Source organism: Nilaparvata lugens, chromosome 11 (assembly GCF_014356525.2).
Source record: "Nilaparvata lugens isolate BPH chromosome 11, ASM1435652v1, whole genome shotgun sequence".
Lineage (NCBI taxonomy): Eukaryota > Metazoa > Arthropoda > Insecta > Hemiptera > Delphacidae > Nilaparvata > Nilaparvata lugens.
This window is the reverse complement of record NC_052514.1, coordinates 41,868,659-41,888,655: the sequence shown is the minus strand read 5'-3', so window position 1 is coordinate 41,888,655 and position 19,997 is coordinate 41,868,659.

Below are 19,997 nucleotides of genomic sequence, written 5' to 3'. Positions count from 1 at the left end.
ATAGAAAGAGGTGGAGGAGAATTGAGTGAGGAGTGCAGAGTGTGTGGAGGAAGGAGGAGAAATGATAAAGAATAACGAAAGATGGAAAGAGAAAAGAAGAATGAGAGACAGTGAGTGAGAGAATTGTTATGTTAGCTGGCACCGCCAATTTATCTACAGTAGTTGGCCCGAGCAGGCAAATTAATTGACAGATTCTTGTCAGAAGTAGTCCAGTTCGGTGTAACGAAAAAGCAAGCTGAAAATAATAATTGAGTGGCCTCTGGCCTGTCAACTGCTGACTACACAAAAAAAAAATCAAATTCCATCTTCATGTGCAAGAAATTTTACTGATATATAGTGGAGATAGATGAAAAGCAATGGTCAGAGAAAAGGTATACGATAATAATATTGTCTTATTTTTAAAATTATATGATTGCTTTATTTTCTCATTAAGGGAGTTCACAAATTCCTATACCAACAATTTTAAAATTTCCAATATTCATGTACATTTTTCTCAACAACCAGTAAAGATATAGCTATGAATTTTTTTGTTTTATTCCCCTTCTATTTCTCTATTCTAAGACACAGGCATTCTCCAGTATTACATAAATTATGTTTTTTTTTCAAAACATCCAAAACTTTAAATAATTTTCGATCAAAATAGTTTTTCAGTGCAGAGGTCTCAAAAATTAGTTTTTATTCGTCAAAACAAAGCTCAAACAGCTGCATATTATATATCATTGTCATCAGAAAGACCGGGAGAATTCAAAAATGTAAAAAAAGAGAAACCCAATTTTTTACTAAAAATTTATTTGGCGAACTCCATTAATTGCAATGGTGATGAAACATGAATGAGAAAACAACTACAAATAGCTAATATTGTTGTCTTTTTTCATTAGGGCTATTCTTGGAATAGAAATAAAAAATAAAAATCCAATTACCCTTTTTTCAAATTGTTTGAAATGAAACAATTTTATTTTGGAAAAAGGACTTCGATTTTCATTTTTTATTTCTAATATTGTTGATACAACTATGATTAGTTGCACTAAAACTGGCAGAATTCGTGTAGCTTCTTATAGAATTGGCTGAATGGAGAGCATTGATATGTTATTAATGAGGAATGCTGGCAGTTTATATTGAATCTCTGGTGGAATTCAGGTCAGATTCAAGTTGATTAATCAATCAACAACTCACAAGAACAAATACATAGATTCATCCGTGTAATAAGCTACAAATAGGTCATATTCTTGAAAATATCCCGAGATAAGCAGATTATTTTCTCTTTTTTCTTCAGAGTTACTTTCAATATAAATAAAAATATAAATCCAAAACATGTTGTGACAAAATAATGAAAAATGAATAAAAAGTGTTTTTTAAAATTGTTCGGGGTCGTGGTTCTGGCATCGGAGGATAGTTAATCAACTACAAATTCTTAGAAATTCTATATGAATAAATTCTAGGCTCTTAATAACTAAAAGCGCTTGTCGGCGTGGCCAATAATTTAACGAAGAAAATTTTATATTTTTCTGCACTGAAATATTTTCGAAGCGTAGATTGGGGCCCTTTACCCCAATCTACGCTTCGAAAATATTTCAGTGCAGAAAAATATAAAATTTCTTCGTTAAATTATTGGCCACGCCGACAAGCGCTTTTAGTTATTAAGAGCCTAGAATTTATTCATATAGAATTTCTAAGAATTTGTAGTTGATTAACTATCCTCCGATGCCAGAACCACGACCCCGAACAATTTTAAAAAACACTTTTTATTCATTTTTCACTATTTTTTCAAAACTGTTAAATTTTATCAATTGTAAAATTCTGTCGAATCACGCATGGTATCATGCAAGTACAAGAAAACTGCTAATCATTTTGTCAATGTTGAAACACTTCAATCTGTAAATTATATTCTGAATCTGCACTGTGAGATCATATATTTTATTATAATATATTTCAATTTTGTTAATTCGTTTTCTGAGTTCGATTATTTCTTAAGCCTGTCAATTATTGTGTCTGATACGTTCTATCTCATCAAGAACCGATCGAATACGATCATTGAAATAATTGAATTAAGCTGGATATTGGAACAGGTCTAAGTGGATGTAGTGAGTGGGGTCAGATCGAGATATTTGTTCTTTGTCCTTACCTGCTCATATATCAGCTTTTATCTGTTACCAACCTCGACTTAGGAGCGAATACATCAACAGTACAGCAGATGCATCCAGAGATCATATAATTTCCTACAATAGAGCTTAAAACCCGACAAGACTCTGTTTTCGAAGTATATTCTGAACGATATTTGGTCCAAATACCGTATTTAATCTTCAGAACTTATTAGAGACGCAGTCCCGTAAATTATCCACATCGGATTTTTGCTCGACCTGTATGATTTTGTATGCTCATTCTTCACAGGTAATAATTTTAAGGTATCCGTATTCAGTGTTTAGCGTCCGCTACACTACTTATAAAAATTTCATCACCATACAATCTGTCATAAGAAGAATCAAGGGTGAGCGAGCGTTTAGACCTCCTGCGATTCCGACAATTGTATTGAATCTTGTAGTGAATCAATCAGTCTGGTGTACACTTAGCGTCCACGCACGCAGTTACAAAATTTATAACACCGTTGATTTAGTACAAGATTCACCCTACATATGTGAAGCCGTTAAAAAAAACGCTCCACAACATTGAACCATGTTTTCAATAAACTCATAATATTTCTAGACACATTATGGATCACTACATTTCAACAATAACAGTATTTGAAGAATAATGGAGAAAATAGTAATAAGAATAAACAGGAGTAGCTAAGCGTCACTGTAGCTCTCACCACGTTTTATCATTATTTCTTATATTACTATATTATAACTATGATAGTTTTATTATAACTATTATTATTAGTTTTATCATAATATTACTCTCACACCATGCTCTATGACTCTTACACTCTCACTCTATGTAAACATTCATTGTCATGTAATACAATGTTAGAGAATTTATTCTCTTCTACTCATAGTCTACAGATTTTGTTTATACATCTCTCAACAATAATCCAAAATTTCACTTCAATTATAACGAGGTGATAATTAAATTATATTCGTTTTCATGCTGTAGTATATTTTCTGCTGTGAAAGTTTTTTTATCCTATTTGAAATTGGAAATTGTATTTTTATTTCATTTCCATTCACTTCTACTCAAAAGCTACAAATTTGTTTATAATTCTCTTACAAATAATCCAAAATTTTCTCCAATTATAACGAGGTTATAATTCAATTCTGTTCGTTTTCATACTGTAGAATATTCACTGTGAAATGATTCAACTCGACGTTACAAATATATTTGTAACGTCGAGTTGAATCATTTCACAGTGAATATTCTACAGTATGAAAACGAACAGAATTGAATTATAACCTCGTTATAATTGGAGTAAAATTTTGGATTATTTGTAAGAGAATTATAAACCAAATTTGTAGCTTTTGAGTAGAAGTGAATGGAAATGAAATAAAAAATACAATTTCCAATTTCAAATAGGATAAAAAAAACTTTCACAGCAGAAAATATACTACAGCATGAAAACGAATATAATTTAATTATCACCTCGTTATAATTGAAGTGAAATAATTTTGGATTATTGTTGAGAGATGTATAAACAAAATCTGTAGACTATGAGTAGAAGAGAATAAATTCTCTAACATTGTATTACATGACAATGAATGTTTACATAGAGTGAGAGTGTAAGAGCCATAGAGCATGCTGTGAGAGTAATATTATAATAAAACTAATAATAATAGTTATAATAAAACTATCATAGTTATAATATAGTAATATAAGAAATAATGATAAAACGTGGTGAGAGCTACAGTGACGCTTGCTACTCCTGTTTATTCTTATTACTATTTTCTCCATTATTCTTCAAATACTGTTATTGTTGAAATGTAGTAATCCATAATGTGTCTAGAAATATTATGAGTTTATTGAAAAATTACAAACATGGTTCAATGTTGTGGAGCGTTTTTTTTAACGGCTTCACATATGTAGGGTGAATCTTGTACTAAATCAACGGTGTTATAAATTTTGTAACTGCGTGCGTGGACGCTAAGTGTACACCAGACTGATTGATTCACTACAAGATTCAATACAATTGTCGGAATCGCAGGAGGTCTAAACGCTCGCTCACCCTTGATTCTTCTTATGACAGATTGTATGGTGATGAAATTTTTATAAGTAGTGTAGCGGACGCTAAACACTGAATACGGATACCTTAAAATTATTACCTGTGAAGAATGAGCATACAAAATCATACAGGTCGAGCAAAAATCCCGATGTGGATAATTTACGGGACTGCGTCTCTAATAAGTTCTGAAGGATTAAAATACGGTATTTGGACCAAATATCGTTCAGAATATACTTCGAAAACAGAGTCTTGTCGGGTTTTAAGCTCTATTGTAGGAAATTATATGATCTCTGGATGCATCTGCTGTACTGTTGATGTATTCGCTCCTAAGTCGAGGTTGGTAACAGATAAAAGCTGATATATGAGCAGGTAAGGACAAAGAACAAATATCTCGATCTGACCCCACTCACTACATCCACTTAGACCTGTTCCAATATCCAGCTTAATTCAATTATTTCAATGATCGTATTCGATCGGTTCTTGATGAGATAGAACGTATCAGACACAATAATTGACAGGCTTAAGAAATAATCGAACTCAGAAAACGAATTAACAAAATTGAAATATATTATAATAAAATATATGATCTCACAGTGCAGATTCAGAATATAATTTACAGATTGAAAGTGTTTCAACATTGACAAAATGATTAGCAGTTTTCTTGTACTTGCATGATACCATGCGTGATTCGACAGAATTTTACAATTGATAAAATTTAACAGTTTTGAAAAAATAGTGAAAAATGAATAAAAAGTGTTTTTTAAAATTGTTCGGGGTCGTGGTTCTGGCATCGGAGGATAGTTACTCCCAATCTTGAAAACATTTATGGGAATAGAATGTTTAATTTTAATAGTATTCCCAAGTATTTTACCATTTCAATAATATCCTCTCCCTCTATGAGCCCGTTTTCATCTCCACACACTGTTACTGAACATGTAATTGAGGAGAAACAATTGGTTAAAAGTGCATGAAACTGATTTTTGCCAATCCCGGGATCAGTCCCGGGAACCCGGGATTGATATTGAATAATCCCGAAATACCGGGATTGACATCCCTAATAACAATATCATCTATAGTTATTCCAGATAGTTTTTCTTCATATCATGTACACTTCAATATTATTTTTATATTGACAGTAACTACAAGTTTAATATCATTATTTCAATATTTCTTAGTCAATATTAAGTAAATTCATCTAAAACTTTGCTGTTTTGTAAGCTGTTGTATAAACTGTTTTGTATATTGTTTAATAACTATTGTATATTGTTTTTTCTTTTCCGATAGTTGTATTGTCTCTTCTAACCTAATAAATAAATAAATAAGTGTACAATCCAGTATAATAATTTTAATCTGCAGGTCATGAAAAAAGTACTCAATCATTCAATTCTACACTTCATTATGCATCTTTACTCTTGACTGAAGCATCGCTCATTCCATCTCTGTTTTGCAAACCTCTTTACCGTTCCTCATTGAAATTCAATGCACTTGACCAATAACACTCTAATTTCCTAATGACGTTTTATAGTGTCTACGATTGCAGTGCCCCTATCGCAGCTCTAACGAAGTGCTACAAATAACTGCAGCTTCAAGTTGAGATTCTTGTAGTCTACCCAGTGACTATAGAATGTATACATTAATATATATCCTATACATTCATTACTATTCATTAAATTCTATACTCACTCAGTCCACCAGTATTTTTTGTATTATAACAATAATATTCCAGTCTGTATCCAATGTGTATCTCTGTCTGTTTTTATCGGTACCTTCTCATGACTTTGTAATCATATAAATTCATATATAATGATTATATTCTACAGAAAATATTTTTATATTTTTATGAAATATATTCATATATCCATATTGTATATTTAGAAAAAAAAAATTAACATTAGAGACAAACATTGTTATCATACGTCATCGAATAAGTGCAGTTGGTATTAAAGCTGTACAAAGGCTGAAATTAAAATTTCCACTGGTGATAATTTTTTGAAATTTTTCGATTTGTATATCATCGAGCTATCAAAGTGAAATAGTTTTCTCAGGAAAATATTCTTTTCCCGATCATTTCTTTTTGAGATATGAGCGCCTAAGTTTAAATTTTTCGGACAGAACATTTCGAATTCGGTAAAAGATAAATTCATGAGATTTAGAGGATGATATTATTCTTCATGGTAATTTTGATTGAATAAAACAGAAAGTTTCTGAGAATATCAATTCAACTATTCAACTATTTAATATCAAAATAGCTTTTCTGGTCATTTTTGGGTAATTGAATAACTTTCTCAAAAATTTATTTATTTATTTATTTATTTATTTATTTTTTATTTATTTATTTATTTATTTTTTATTTATTTATTTATTTATTTATTTATTTATTTATTCATTTATTTATTTATTTATTTATTTATTTATTTATTATTTATTTATTTATTTATTTATTTATTATTTATTTATTTATTTATTTATTTATTTATTTATTTATTTATTTATTTATTTATTCGTGGACAGAATCATAAATCACATAAATATGATTAGGAAGGAACAACAGGCTTGGCCCAAATCTATTCCATTCCCAAATTTTGATAAATTAATAAAATGTCCAAAAATAGGCTATGTTTCTACTGTAAAACGTTCAAGTTCAATTTTCGTCCAAAATATATACAAGCTAAACATTTTGAATTTACATAAATTAAAACACCAAACTATATTTTAATATAACACTTAATTATCACATCATATTGAATTAATCAAGTTATTTTATAAAATTTTGAATCCAAAAATTATGTATTTATGTATATTTTAAGGTATATTACCAAAAATTATGTATTTATGTATATTTTAAGGTTTATTCACGATGAAACAAAATCTTTATCTACTTTGTAACTATAAATTTATTTGATTTTTTCCATAAAATATTCAACGCAGAGACAAACATTGTTAACATACATCATTGTATAAGTGGAGTTGGTATTGATTGACCGAGCGAAGTGAGGTCCAAGATTCAAGTCAAGGTTTTGCATTTCACTTTTATCATTATTTCGCATTCATGCTTTCTTCCTTCATTCACGGCGAAACGCGGTCTTTTCGTGTTTATGTTCCGCATTTACGGCGAAACTCGACAATTGATTTTCATGAAATTTCACAGGAGTGTTCCTTTTTGAATTGCATGTTATTTTTTTTTAATTTTGCATTTTAAGGATAATATGACAGGAAAAGGAGTATCTTTCATACCCAATAATACCATGGGAATGAAGCAGAATAGGATGAACGGGGAGATAAAGGAAGAAAAATAATGACATTTATATTTCATACCTATTTCATATTGAACTGGAAAAACCATGTTGAACGAATGCCAGATACTAGGATACCAAAGGCTGTCATGAAATATAGACCCTACGGTAGAAGGGATATTGGCAGACCTCTGAAAAGATGGTAAAATAAATAAGTTAGTTATATCCTTTGAAACCCGAACAGGTGTGTACGCCTAATCCTGGAAAGAAGAAGAAGAAGAAGAAGAAGAAGAAGAAGACCTATTTCTACAATAAGGTTTAGGAATAATAAGAGGAAGAGGATCATTCGAAATTATTAAATTTGAAGAGTTGGTTACGGCTGGGGATAGTATTATTATAAGCATTAAATAAGAGTGTTAGCTTGATTCAAGGTACCTAGAATACAGGTACGTTGTCTTGATTTATCTATTATGGGCACATATTCTATAGTGGGATCCACCTTATAATGGCAGTGTTTGATTAGCAATGGTATTGCTATCCTAGTCTATCATTCAACAAAGTGAATAACTTCATCTCTTTCTCACTTTGCTCTGTTGCCAGATCGCTTTCAACAATGTAGAATTAATAATTAATTGAAAATATTCTATCTTAATTATGAAAATTCATTAAGAAATTATTGAAAGATATAATTTCTTGGTTAATACAATATAATTGATTATTTTAAACGTGAATGAACAGTTAATATTACATCAATAAACCTGTATCATCTACCATCTATAGAAGGCATTGACAAGACAGAGGCAACGGCAACGTTGTTCTCCTATATTCCTCCATTGCTATTATAACGTGGACCTCAGTATAGGTAGATTGGTTTGATTCATCTCTGCACTGAATTTTTGGTAGAGAGTTAGTGGGAGGATATTTTTAATATTCTTTCCGAAGAATGGACATTGATATGTCCAAAGCTCCGCCAATTTATGTAGATGCATAACAATATAACTATTATCTATAGTTATTATATTACAAATTGCTTTTTCATATCATATACAGTTCAATAATTATTTTCTTAGTCTATATAGGTAAATTCATCTATAATTTTGCTGTATTGTAAGCTATTGTATATAAGTGTATAAGACAGTATATATTGTAATCTACATAAATAAAGTACTCAATCAATCAATCAATCAATCAATCACTGAATACAAATACAGTACTGGTCGGTGTTGAGATCACACAACTGTCCGACCACATTTGCTAACAATTGGAAAACAATTGATTCATCATTCTTCAATATTGTTCCTCTTCCAATCAGGCCATGTGAAGCAGGTGGTTTGGTTTCAGAGAGAGAGAGAGAGAGTGTGAGAGAGGGTGAGAGTGAGAGAGGGTGAGAGAGAGTGAGGGAGTGAGAAAGAAAACCTTGAATAAGCCTTGGTGTGTGTGGGCGAATATCAACCTTTCAAAAACTCAGAGTGAACTTTCAATTTGTCAAAATTACCATTAGCCACGACCTGTGGGCGAAGGCATATTGGACAAGAAGTTTGATATTTCCTCCTCTTCTTCTTTTCCTCCTCTTCTTCTTCTTCTTCTTCTTCTTCTTCTTCTTCTTCTTCTCTTCTTCTTTTTCTTAAAGAGAATAGTCTATACTTTTTATGATTAAATAGTAATATAATATATACTAGACTAGCCGTCAGGCTCGCTTCGCTCGCCATATCCGTTTAGCCACGGGCTCCGCCCCCTGGAAAGAAGAAGAAGAAGAAGAAGAAGAGAAGAAGAAGAAGAAGAAGAAGAAGAAGAAGAAGAAGAAGACCTATTTCTACAATAAGGTTTAGGAATAATAAGAGGAAGAGGATCATTCGAAATTATTAAATTTGAAGAAGAAGAAGAAGAAGACCTATTTCTACAATAAGGTTTAGGAATAATAAGAGGAAGAGGATCATTCGAAATTATTAAATTTGAAGAGTTGGCTACGGCTGGGGATAGTATTATTATAAGCATTAAATAAGAGTGTTAGCTTGATTCAAGGTACCTAGAATACAGGTACGTTGTCTTGATTTATCTATTATGGGCACATATTCTATAGTGGGATCCACGTTATAATGGCAGTGTTTGATTAGCAATGGTATTGCTATCCTAGTCTATCATTCAACAAAGTGAATAACTTCATCTCTTTCTCACTTTGCTCTGTTGCCAGATCGCTTTCAACAATGTAGAATTGATAATTAATTGAAAATATTTTATCTTAATTATGGAAATTCATTAAGAAATTATTGAAAGATATAATTTCTTGGTTAATACAATATAATTGATTATTTTAAACGTGAATGAACAGTTAATATTACACCAATAAACCTGTATTTTTCCATTTATTCATTTATTGTATAAAATACTATAATCATAATACAATTATGACATTGGAGGAAAAACTAGGCTGAGCCTGTACTATTTCTCTCCAAAAATTTTGATAAAATATTAATGTTGTTCAAAAGATAAGGTTATGTAATCACACACTGCTTCGTCACTTGATTTTCGGCCCAAGAATGATGATTTAAAATTTTGAATTTTGAAGGTTGATTATATACTCTAAATAAATTACAGAATGTATTACAATAAATTAAAAACTTTAGAAATATTGCACTTATTTAAAAAAATTGAATACAAAATCAAAAACCTACTCACTATTTGTATCATCTATCATCTATAGAAGGCATTGACAAGACAGAGGCAACGGCAACGTTGTTCTCCTATATTCCTCCATTGCTATTATAACGTGGACCTCAGTATAGGTAGATTGATTTGATTCATCTCTGCACTGAATACAAGTACAGTACTGGTCGGTGTTGAGATCACACAACTGTCCGACCACATTTGCTAACAATTGGAAAACAATTGATTCATCATTCTTCAATATTGTTCCTCTTCCAATCAGGCCATGTGAAGCAGGTGGTTTGGTTTCAGAGAGAGAGAGAGAGAGAGAGTGTGAGAGAGGGTGAGAGAGAGTGAGGGAGTGAGAAAGAAAACCTTGAATAAGCCTTGGTGTGTGTGGGCGAATATCAACCTTTCAAAAACTCAGAGTGAACTTTCAATTTGTCAAAATTACCATTAGCCACGACCTGTGGGCGAAGGCATATTGGACAAGAAGTTTGATATTTCATCCTCTTCTTCTTTTCCTCCTTCTTCTTCTTCTTCTTCTTCTTCTTCTCTTCTTCTTCTTCTTCTTCTTCTCTTCTTCTTTTTCTTAAAGAGAATAGTCTATATTTTTTCATGATTTCCTAGTAATATAATATATACTAGATGATAGGTCTGAAATATTTCCCCAATTAAATATGATTCTACATTGTTAAAATGATCTGGTGCCGTTGCAGATGTAGACAAGGATAGAGCTATTTCCTTTGTCGAATGATGGATAAGGATAGCAACACCAATGTTAATCAAATACCATTATTACGTGGACCTATCGATAGTCAATAAGTTAGTTTTAATTGGGTTATGTTACCAATCCTTACAATTTTTACAATTATTTCAAGTACAAATACAAGTGTATTATTATATTATTTAAGTGTGTGACAGAAAGACCTATAACTCCTGAACTAGGTTGCTCATAACCTGCATAAGAGTAGAGTACTAAAAGAAACTGCAACCTTCTCACCTAACAAATAAAACTAATCTGGAAGCCGGAAAATAACAAATCGATTAGAAATAAAAGCATGCTTTGAAATTAAGCGAACCACCTCTATCTACCTTTTAACCGAATAGCTATTAATAGGTTTTATCTGTTTGCAATTACCCTATCAGAATTATTACCTATCACAATTGCAAATAATGCTGCCGCAGTTCAAAGCGATAATAATTGAAAACCAGATCATTATTTCACTTGAGGCAATTGTTTTGCTATCACTACTTCGTTACTGTTCATGTTTTCCTCTCTTTTTCTTTTTCTCACCTTCCTATATTTGCCTCCTCTTCCATCTTATCTTCCTCTCCTCTTGCTTCATTACCATCATTAACATCTTTCCATCCTATTCCTAAGGAGTAGGGTTCTCTCCTACTCATAGCATAGCCTGATTATAAAATAATAGAGTTCACATTCCACAGAAATTTATAGTAAAACCGTCAATAATATAGTTTTGATATTATTATTAAACTAGCAGGTAACCCGTGCTCCGCAAGGGTCTTATCAAGAACTTCACAAACTGAAAACTTGACGACATGAAATCTTGAAGGATTAAAAGATTGAACTAAGAATCTATATTCAACATTTCTAGTAAAAAGTGAATTCGTATGGCTTTTGATGGTGGGGAGTCCCTTGCGGGAAGGTCCCACCGCCTGAATATATAATTTAAGCCGACTGTCATGCTTACGCCGTCATGCTAGTCGCAGGGCCTTACGACTGTCATGCTTCAGCCGGGACCAACAGTTTAACGTGCCAATCCGATAACACGGGAGTGATCTGGTTAAAAAACTTTTGGTATTGAGAGGGTTTGAACGCGGGATCTCTATGCTGCTACGCAGGTACTCTATCCACTGGACCACGGATCACTCCAACATTTCTAGATAATCAGTCGAGTAGTTCAGACGTGATGATGCGTCATTCGTCAATTTTCTATCCCTTACGTGTATAAGCCAATTCTTCTCCAAAGTTATTTAAATCAGATTATTCACATCTACCAGCAATTCTTCTGCGGGAATATTACAGTTTTCAATTAAATTTGAAGAAGAAAAACAAATTCATCTATGGAAAGATAAAGAATGCCACCCCGGAAAGAACTGTGCGTGGTTGATAATACAAATAAACATGAGTCATACCAATAATCATTATGATTATTATAATTATAATAATAATTATTATGATCATAATAATCATCATGAATCATTATTTATCATACCAATATGATGATGCCGGGATGGCATTCTTTATCTTTCCATAGATGAATTTGTTTTCTCTTCTTTCAATTTAATTGAAAACTGTAAAACAGTGAATCTACCTATTACAGTGATAATTATCATGCAAATACATTGAAGAATTTTAATTTGTGAAAAGGGGCTGTAGAGTGTAACTTAACTTTTTGTGACTTTCATTTCCATGTGAATTTGATGAGATACATCATAGAGTGTATTTATTTATTTTACTTTCAAGAAGTTAGAACTAAGTCTTTTAAATATAATTTTGTTCTAGTATTGACATGTCACCAGTCAAATGAGTGTTACTCAAAAATTGATGTAATGTGACGATAAATGAATGAAATGAAGAATACACACAGAGTGCTTTGTCTGATACATGTATTTGTGTGATGTCGGTTTAGAGAGGAATTCAGCATTACTATTTTATTCATTCAATGATACACAATTATTATTATTAATTATTTGCAGCATTCATATTGGATAATAGTAAAGTTTACAGTTTGGTGGTAATCTCCCCATAGGATGTAAGAGTGGCATCACCTTCGTAGAATTTCATATTAGTTTAACTTGTGGAACAGTATTAATATTATCATGGTAACGATTTAGTCTCTGGGATACGTGAATACAAATCAGTAAATACATTTTTTAATACACTTCATGCACACCTTGATTAAAAAAACATTATTTCCATTATACCGGAGTAATTATTTTGTGATATCAGCGACTAAAGATGTGATTCCAGTTAGCTACCCGTGTGTTAACAAATAGCACAGCATTATAAATTTATGTTCAAGTGTTAGAACAGTGAAATTTATGTGCGAGTGTTATCTCAGCTGCACAGTAATCCACAATAAATGAATTCAGAATAATAATAATTCTAGAACATAGGATCACAAATTCAAGAAGCGGAGCGAAGTTCGTTATGAAGAAGTCCCTCCTGAGAAGGGCTTAAGGCTATTAAGTTCATTAGCAGAATATTCAAGATAAGAGGCAGGACTTGACCACTCATCTTTCCAGGCTACCGCAGGACTTGAACTGCTTTTTGCAAAAAAATTGGATCTGCTGTTATTAAATGCAGGTTTTGTGCCGGAGTCTCATTAAATGCTAACTTCCAGGAGCTTACTTGATCATTATTCTGAAATATATGGAGACGCCTTGGTGCAAAGTCACAAGTATTTCTCACAATAATTTCTGGACAACGTCATAAGTCCACTTGGCTGTTTTCCAAGATTCCAGTAGCTCGCTTTTCAATAATTCTCCAGCAGAAGTTATGGCTGTTGTTGCCCCTATACCGTCATAGCCAGATTAGATCACCTGTTGTGAGTCGGACTGTGGAATCATCAAAACTGGACTCGAGTCATGAAATCAGTCAAACGTGTATAGAATTTCCTTCATTCTTCAACGTTTCAAACATGAAAACACTCTATTCATTTTCAAATTATGAGATGAGACAAACGTGTATAATTAAATTATCCAAAGATTTTTTCACAATTTACAACATATTACGCATAAAAAATCTTTCTATTTTCATTTTCATATTATCATTCATTTTCACTTTCCTTGCCCTATTACCATAGGTAAGGAAAGTATTGCTTTCCGAAAAAAATTAAGGTACCTCAATTTCTAAATTTCTATACGTTTCAAGGTCCCCTGAGTCCAAAAAAGTGGTTTTTGGGTATTGGTCTGTATGTGTGTGTGTCAATTTCTAAATTTCTATACGTTTCAAGGTCTCCTGAGTCCAAAAAAGTGGTTTTTGGGTATTGGTCTGTATGTGTGTGTGTGTGTGTGTGTGTGTGTGTGTGTGTGTGTGTGTATAAGTGTATGTGCGATATCTCATCTCCCAATTAACGGAATAACTTGAAATTTGAACTTAAGGTCCTTACAAAATAAGGATCCGACAGGAACAATTTTGATCAAATGCAATTCAATATGGCGGCTAAAATGGCGAAAATGTTGTCAAAAACAGGGGTTTTCGCGATTTTATCGAAAACGGCTCCAACGATTTTGATTAAATTTATACTCAGAATAGTCATTGATAAGCTCTATCAACTGCCACGAGTCCCATATCTGTAAAAATTTCAGGAGCTCCACTCAATCTATGCAAAGTTCGATTTTAAATTCTCCATTATCAGGCTTCAGATACAATTTTAACAAAAAAATTCAAGTGAAAAAGATTGAGCATGAGAATCTCTACAATTAATGTTCAGTAACATTTTCACCTAAAATTGAAAATAAGCTCGAAATTCGAGAAAATGAGATTATCCAATTGCAAACTGTTGGCAACTGTTGATTCTATTAAATGATTCTCTATGAAGAGATAGCAGACCTCGTATGTCTCCAGCGTTATTGTCCTGTCACCAGCTGACTCAGATCTTTGTTTATAAGTAGTAGACTTGAGATGCGCGTGAACACTAGCGTCAGGTGATCAATTCTCATAACAGCAAGGAAAGTTGTGTGAGTGCGCCACACCAGATTTGTATAATATGTACAACTAGCCGTCAGGCTCGCTTCGCTCGCCATATCCGTCCAGCCAGGGGGCTCCGCCCCTGGACCCCACACTGGATCGTCAAAGAATGAGATCAGCAGGCTCGCTTCGCTCGCCTGCATTTTTCATTTGAGCATTTTTATCATATGTTAGAACAATCCAGTCGGGGGTCCAGACTAAACGTCTGGCTAAACGGATATGGCGAGCGAAGCGAGCCTGACGGCTAGTAATATAGTATTCCCAGGATTGAAGTAGCAGTGCCCAATCAATTTTTCCGCGATAAATGCATTTAAATCATCAACTTGGTGCCAACCTAACAAAGTCAACTCAACTTAATGCCAACCTGACAAAATTATTAATTTAGTTGCCAGTTAACAACTGTTTCGAAGAGGTACTCTATCTAGATTATAGTTCTATAGTAACATATGATATGGAAATTTCAATTATAATTAAGAGATTGGGAGAAGAAGAATATACATGCTAAAAGACGAACTTTAAACCCTTAAAAACAACCCTTAGAGTTAAAATATTGCCAAAAGATTTCTTAGTGCGCCTCTAAAGGGCCAACTGAACATACCTACCAAATTTGAATGTTTTTGGTCCGGTAGATTTTTAGTTATGCGAGTGAGTGAGTGAGTGAGTCAGTGCCATTTCGCTTTTATATATATAGATTCCTACATTGGATGGAGAGAGGAAAAACGTAGAAATGGGGCAAGAAAAAAATCAGTATCAGTTAAGAACTGTGCCCGATAAGACCGAACCGTGAAATATCATAATGATTCGTTTTGAATCCTGAATAATATTAGAATTTGAAATTGGATTAGAGTTCTTCATCCATGCATGTTAGATTGAATACATTTTAAATAACGATAATATAATATTGTGTTATAGCTACATAAATCGGCGGTGTTTCAACAAATAATTGACGACTCTCTTAGAATGATATGAGATAATAACCTTCCCTTTAACACAAGACCAGGAGAGAAAGAGAAAAAGAGTGTAAGGGAGAAGAGAGGGCGTTAGAGAGAGATTGATTGATTGAGTACTTTATTTATGTAGATTACAATATATACTGGCTTATACACTTATATACAATAGCTTACAATACAGCAGAATTATAGATGAATTTACATAATATAGACTAAGAAAATAATTATTGAACTGTATATGATATGAAAAAGCAATTTGTAATATAATAAATATAGATAATAATTATATTGTTATGCATCTACATAAATTGGCGGAGCTTTGGACATATCAATGTCCATTCTTCGGAAAGAATATTAAAAATATCCTCCCCACTAACTCTCTACCAAAACGTTAATTCCATTATTAATTTAAACTAAGGATTCATTTATTAATGGAAATATTGATTGAAGAGAATGAGAATGAGAAAGAGTGTTTTTGATATGGAGTGTCTGCTCTCCAAAACTTTGAGAGCAATAAGTGGCTTAACTTATAACAGAACTTACTGTTGGTTGCACAAAAGCCGGTTGAATTTAACCGTGATTGATTCCACGAGAACCAATCAGAGAAGTCGTCTTATCAAAAGGCCTTCTCTGATTGGTTCTCGTCAAATCAATCACGGTTAAAATTCAACTGGCTTTTGTGCAACCGGGCCTAAGAGTTATAAGTGACTTATAGACTTTATAACAAAACTTCCAGAGTTATAAGTGAGTAGCCCAGTAACTAGAGTAACTCTTCAACTGCATTGACTAGAGTCAAAATAGTTGACTGGAGTCAAAATAGTTGACTGGAGTCAAACCCCCGACTCACCTCAGCTTCACTTGAGTAGCACCACGCAATCCTCTGTATTTATTGCCAAAGCTGTACAACACAACTTGCATTAAATTTGGAAGCCGCTGGGAGAATTGCATTTACTGTCCTGTGACTACTGCACTGCACTGCACTGCTTTACCACAAGTGCCGTAACATGCTGCTGTGTGAACCATTACCAGTTACTTCATTATTTACTGTCGTGAGAGCTTGTTATACTCTCTCACACACTCTCTCACTCACTCGTGCTTGTTATACTTACAGTTCTCACTCACTCTCTCTCTCTCTCACTTACTCACTCACTCGTGCTTGTTATACTTACAGTGCTCACTCGTTATTACTCACAATACGCATGCGCATAAAAGTGTGACCAGTTTATTTCTGAATTATTGCTGCAGGTTGCATTTTAAATTGGAAATGAGAATGTGTGTAACATGAAATCGTCCAAAGTTAGATACTATATAAGTAAATTTTTGTATTTCAACTGGTTACAATGTTTTGTATTAATGTATCATGTTGTGCGAAATAAATCAATATTAGAAATTAAATTGAGAATAAAGTTCAGTACCATAGAGAAAAAATAGCATTAGAAGAAATCTCATGGTATAGGGCGATTATGTTCTAAATTTCACTGTCGATAATCTGTTTCTATCGATTTTTCAAGTTTCTCAAATCGATTTTTCAAATTTCTCAAGTCGATAGTTCTGGTAGTTCTTTTTCGTTAAGCTATGTGATGCTGGTAGTCTCTCATACTGTGCCGTTCTAACACTCTCACCCTAACCAATCCGTAAAAACGAACAATAGTCGATAGTTGTAATCGGTTTGAGTTAACAATCAGCTTGGAGTTTGGAACATAAACGACCTATACCATGGAATATATTTTTATGCTATCTTTTCTCTATGGAAGTACTGTACTGTCTATATGATACAACAATAACTCATGAAAATACATTCAGAAGATAAGAGCAATATCATTTGCGAATGGAAATGGAAAAATATAGAGCATGAAGGCTATGTCTATCTGGGATAATTATGAAAATCATGATAGGGATGAATCATGATAATTCAGTTGTGTATTTGGAATGATGTTGTGAAACTTGCTCTATGATTGTCACTTGATTTCATGAACAATGATAACACAGGATTTCATGTAATTTTGTTTGTGTGTTTTGGAATAAATATAATATCACGGTATTATGAGGGGGATGAGGATTGTAGAGTAGAATCATGTTAAATCAGTTGTGTTGTAGAATGGTGAATTTATGAGTGAGTGGTTGGTGAATTAGTACAGTGAATTAACTGGTGGGGATACATGCACATGGTGGGGTTAACATTATACACACATGCAGTTGTGTTGTATGATCTTCACTCTATCCTCCTTTATTTCTGTTTTCAACAATAAATTATAACAATACTCTGTGATTAATTTCACGAGAACCAATCAGAGAAGGTTCATTCGAAAATGTATGTGTTTTTTTGTAAGGTTTTATATTTTTATCTTATTATGAATATTGCAATCCATTGAAGTGATCTCAGAGAAGGAATCGATAACTCAAAACTATATTTGAAATCTTATAAATGCAATCAAGTGAACATTTTTCTTTCTTCATCTACATTCACCTCATTTCATGAATAAATACTGTAATTATAATCAATTCTGATATTCATGATTCGCAAGAATATTTCGAAAAAAAAAATTAAAATCTATTGCGTTATCATCAAATTCAATTATGTAACCATTCAGAAACGTCTTTGTTTCTCCAACGCTTTTCGAATAATCGTTGCTCAGTACAGCACATTAAATAAGAAGATTAATTCTAGCGTGAAAATGAACTTTAACTATGAGTATTTTGTAAGTGTAAAATAATAATCAGAGATGTTTTCTCTGTACAGTACTTTGCTCCTAATGAACAATTGGACGACCTAATATCGATGAATTGCAGTGTTTTGTTATTTGATACTCTTTGACAATCAGACTACAATGAAAATGGAATTGAAATTGAAATAGTTTGCTCTATTCTAGTTGGGATCTACACATTCCTGATAGCATTATTCCATAAATAGGTTGATATTATCAGGTACGTTTTATTATCTAATATACGTTTCTGATAACATTGTTATGCATTGAAGAAATACAATATTATTCTTATTCTTATTAGAATGATTCTAAACTCTTTCCCAAACAGCACTTCCTACTTTGTATATTGTTAAATACATCAATAGATATTGTATATTCTTCAATCAATCATGTATCCGACATAATAATTATATTGCTTAATCCATTACATATTATTTCATGAAAACTGTATATTTTATTGGTATCTTACAAAGTTGCAATGCAATATTATTCATTTGTCGCTTGAAGCATAATAATGTAATGAATGATGCCTCATGTTTCATAGCCAAGGAGTCACAGTTGGAAAACATTCAGTCTCACATACAATCTTTTAGTGCCGGTAGCAAAAAAGGCCGGTTAAATTTTAACCGTGATTAATATTCCACGAGGAACCAAATTGGAGAAGCTGTATTTCCAAAAAAAGCCTTCTCTGATTGGTTCTCGTGAAATTAATCACGGTTAAAAATTTAACTGGCTTCTGTGCAACTAGGTCTAATTTTTTTTTGTGCATGATTAACAACGGATATCTGTGATCCATTCGTGGATTCTTCTTCCTTGTCTTCTTACACTCTTCTTTTCCAATCCTCCTTCTCCTCACTCATTTTCTATATTTTTTCACTTCTTATACACTCATTCTTTTATTTGCTCCAATTAAAAGAGCCGCTTTTGCCAGTCGAAAAAATTCCCGAAGAACATGTTATCCGGCTCCACCCTTTCCAATCCATTAATATGCACTCGGCTTGAAAAAATGATAAATTGACAGCTCAATTAAGTCACTAATGGACTTGTATAATTCTATAACGTTTGTATTAATTCGATCAGGCAAGAGGTTGATCGTTCATGGGATGACAACAGGTTACTATTAAAACAGCTCCACTTTTATTTCTGAATTGAACAAGCGTCCAGTTTAGAAAGATTTATTACTGATATTTTATTTTGAGAAGTGGTTTGAATGCATGAGTCGTTGTCGAAGAATAAGAATGTGCAGCGTACAATCATTTATATATTTCATCGAACCGGAAAGATAAGAAGAGTTAGGAATATTGGAAGTTTGTCAAAGTAATTAGGAAGTTCATGTAATTTTTCACAGTTATGTATGGTTTCAATAATTGACCGAACAAAGTAAGGTCTGAGATTCAAGTTGACGTTTTGGCATTTCTCTTAATGTTTAAATGTTCAAATGTTTATATGTTGCGCATTTACGGTGAAACGCGGTAATAGATTTTCATTAAATTTGACAGATATGTTCCTTTTTTAATTGCGCGTCGACGTATATACAAGGGTTTTAGAGATTTTGCATTTCAAGGATAATATAAAAGGAAAAAGGAGCCTCCTTCA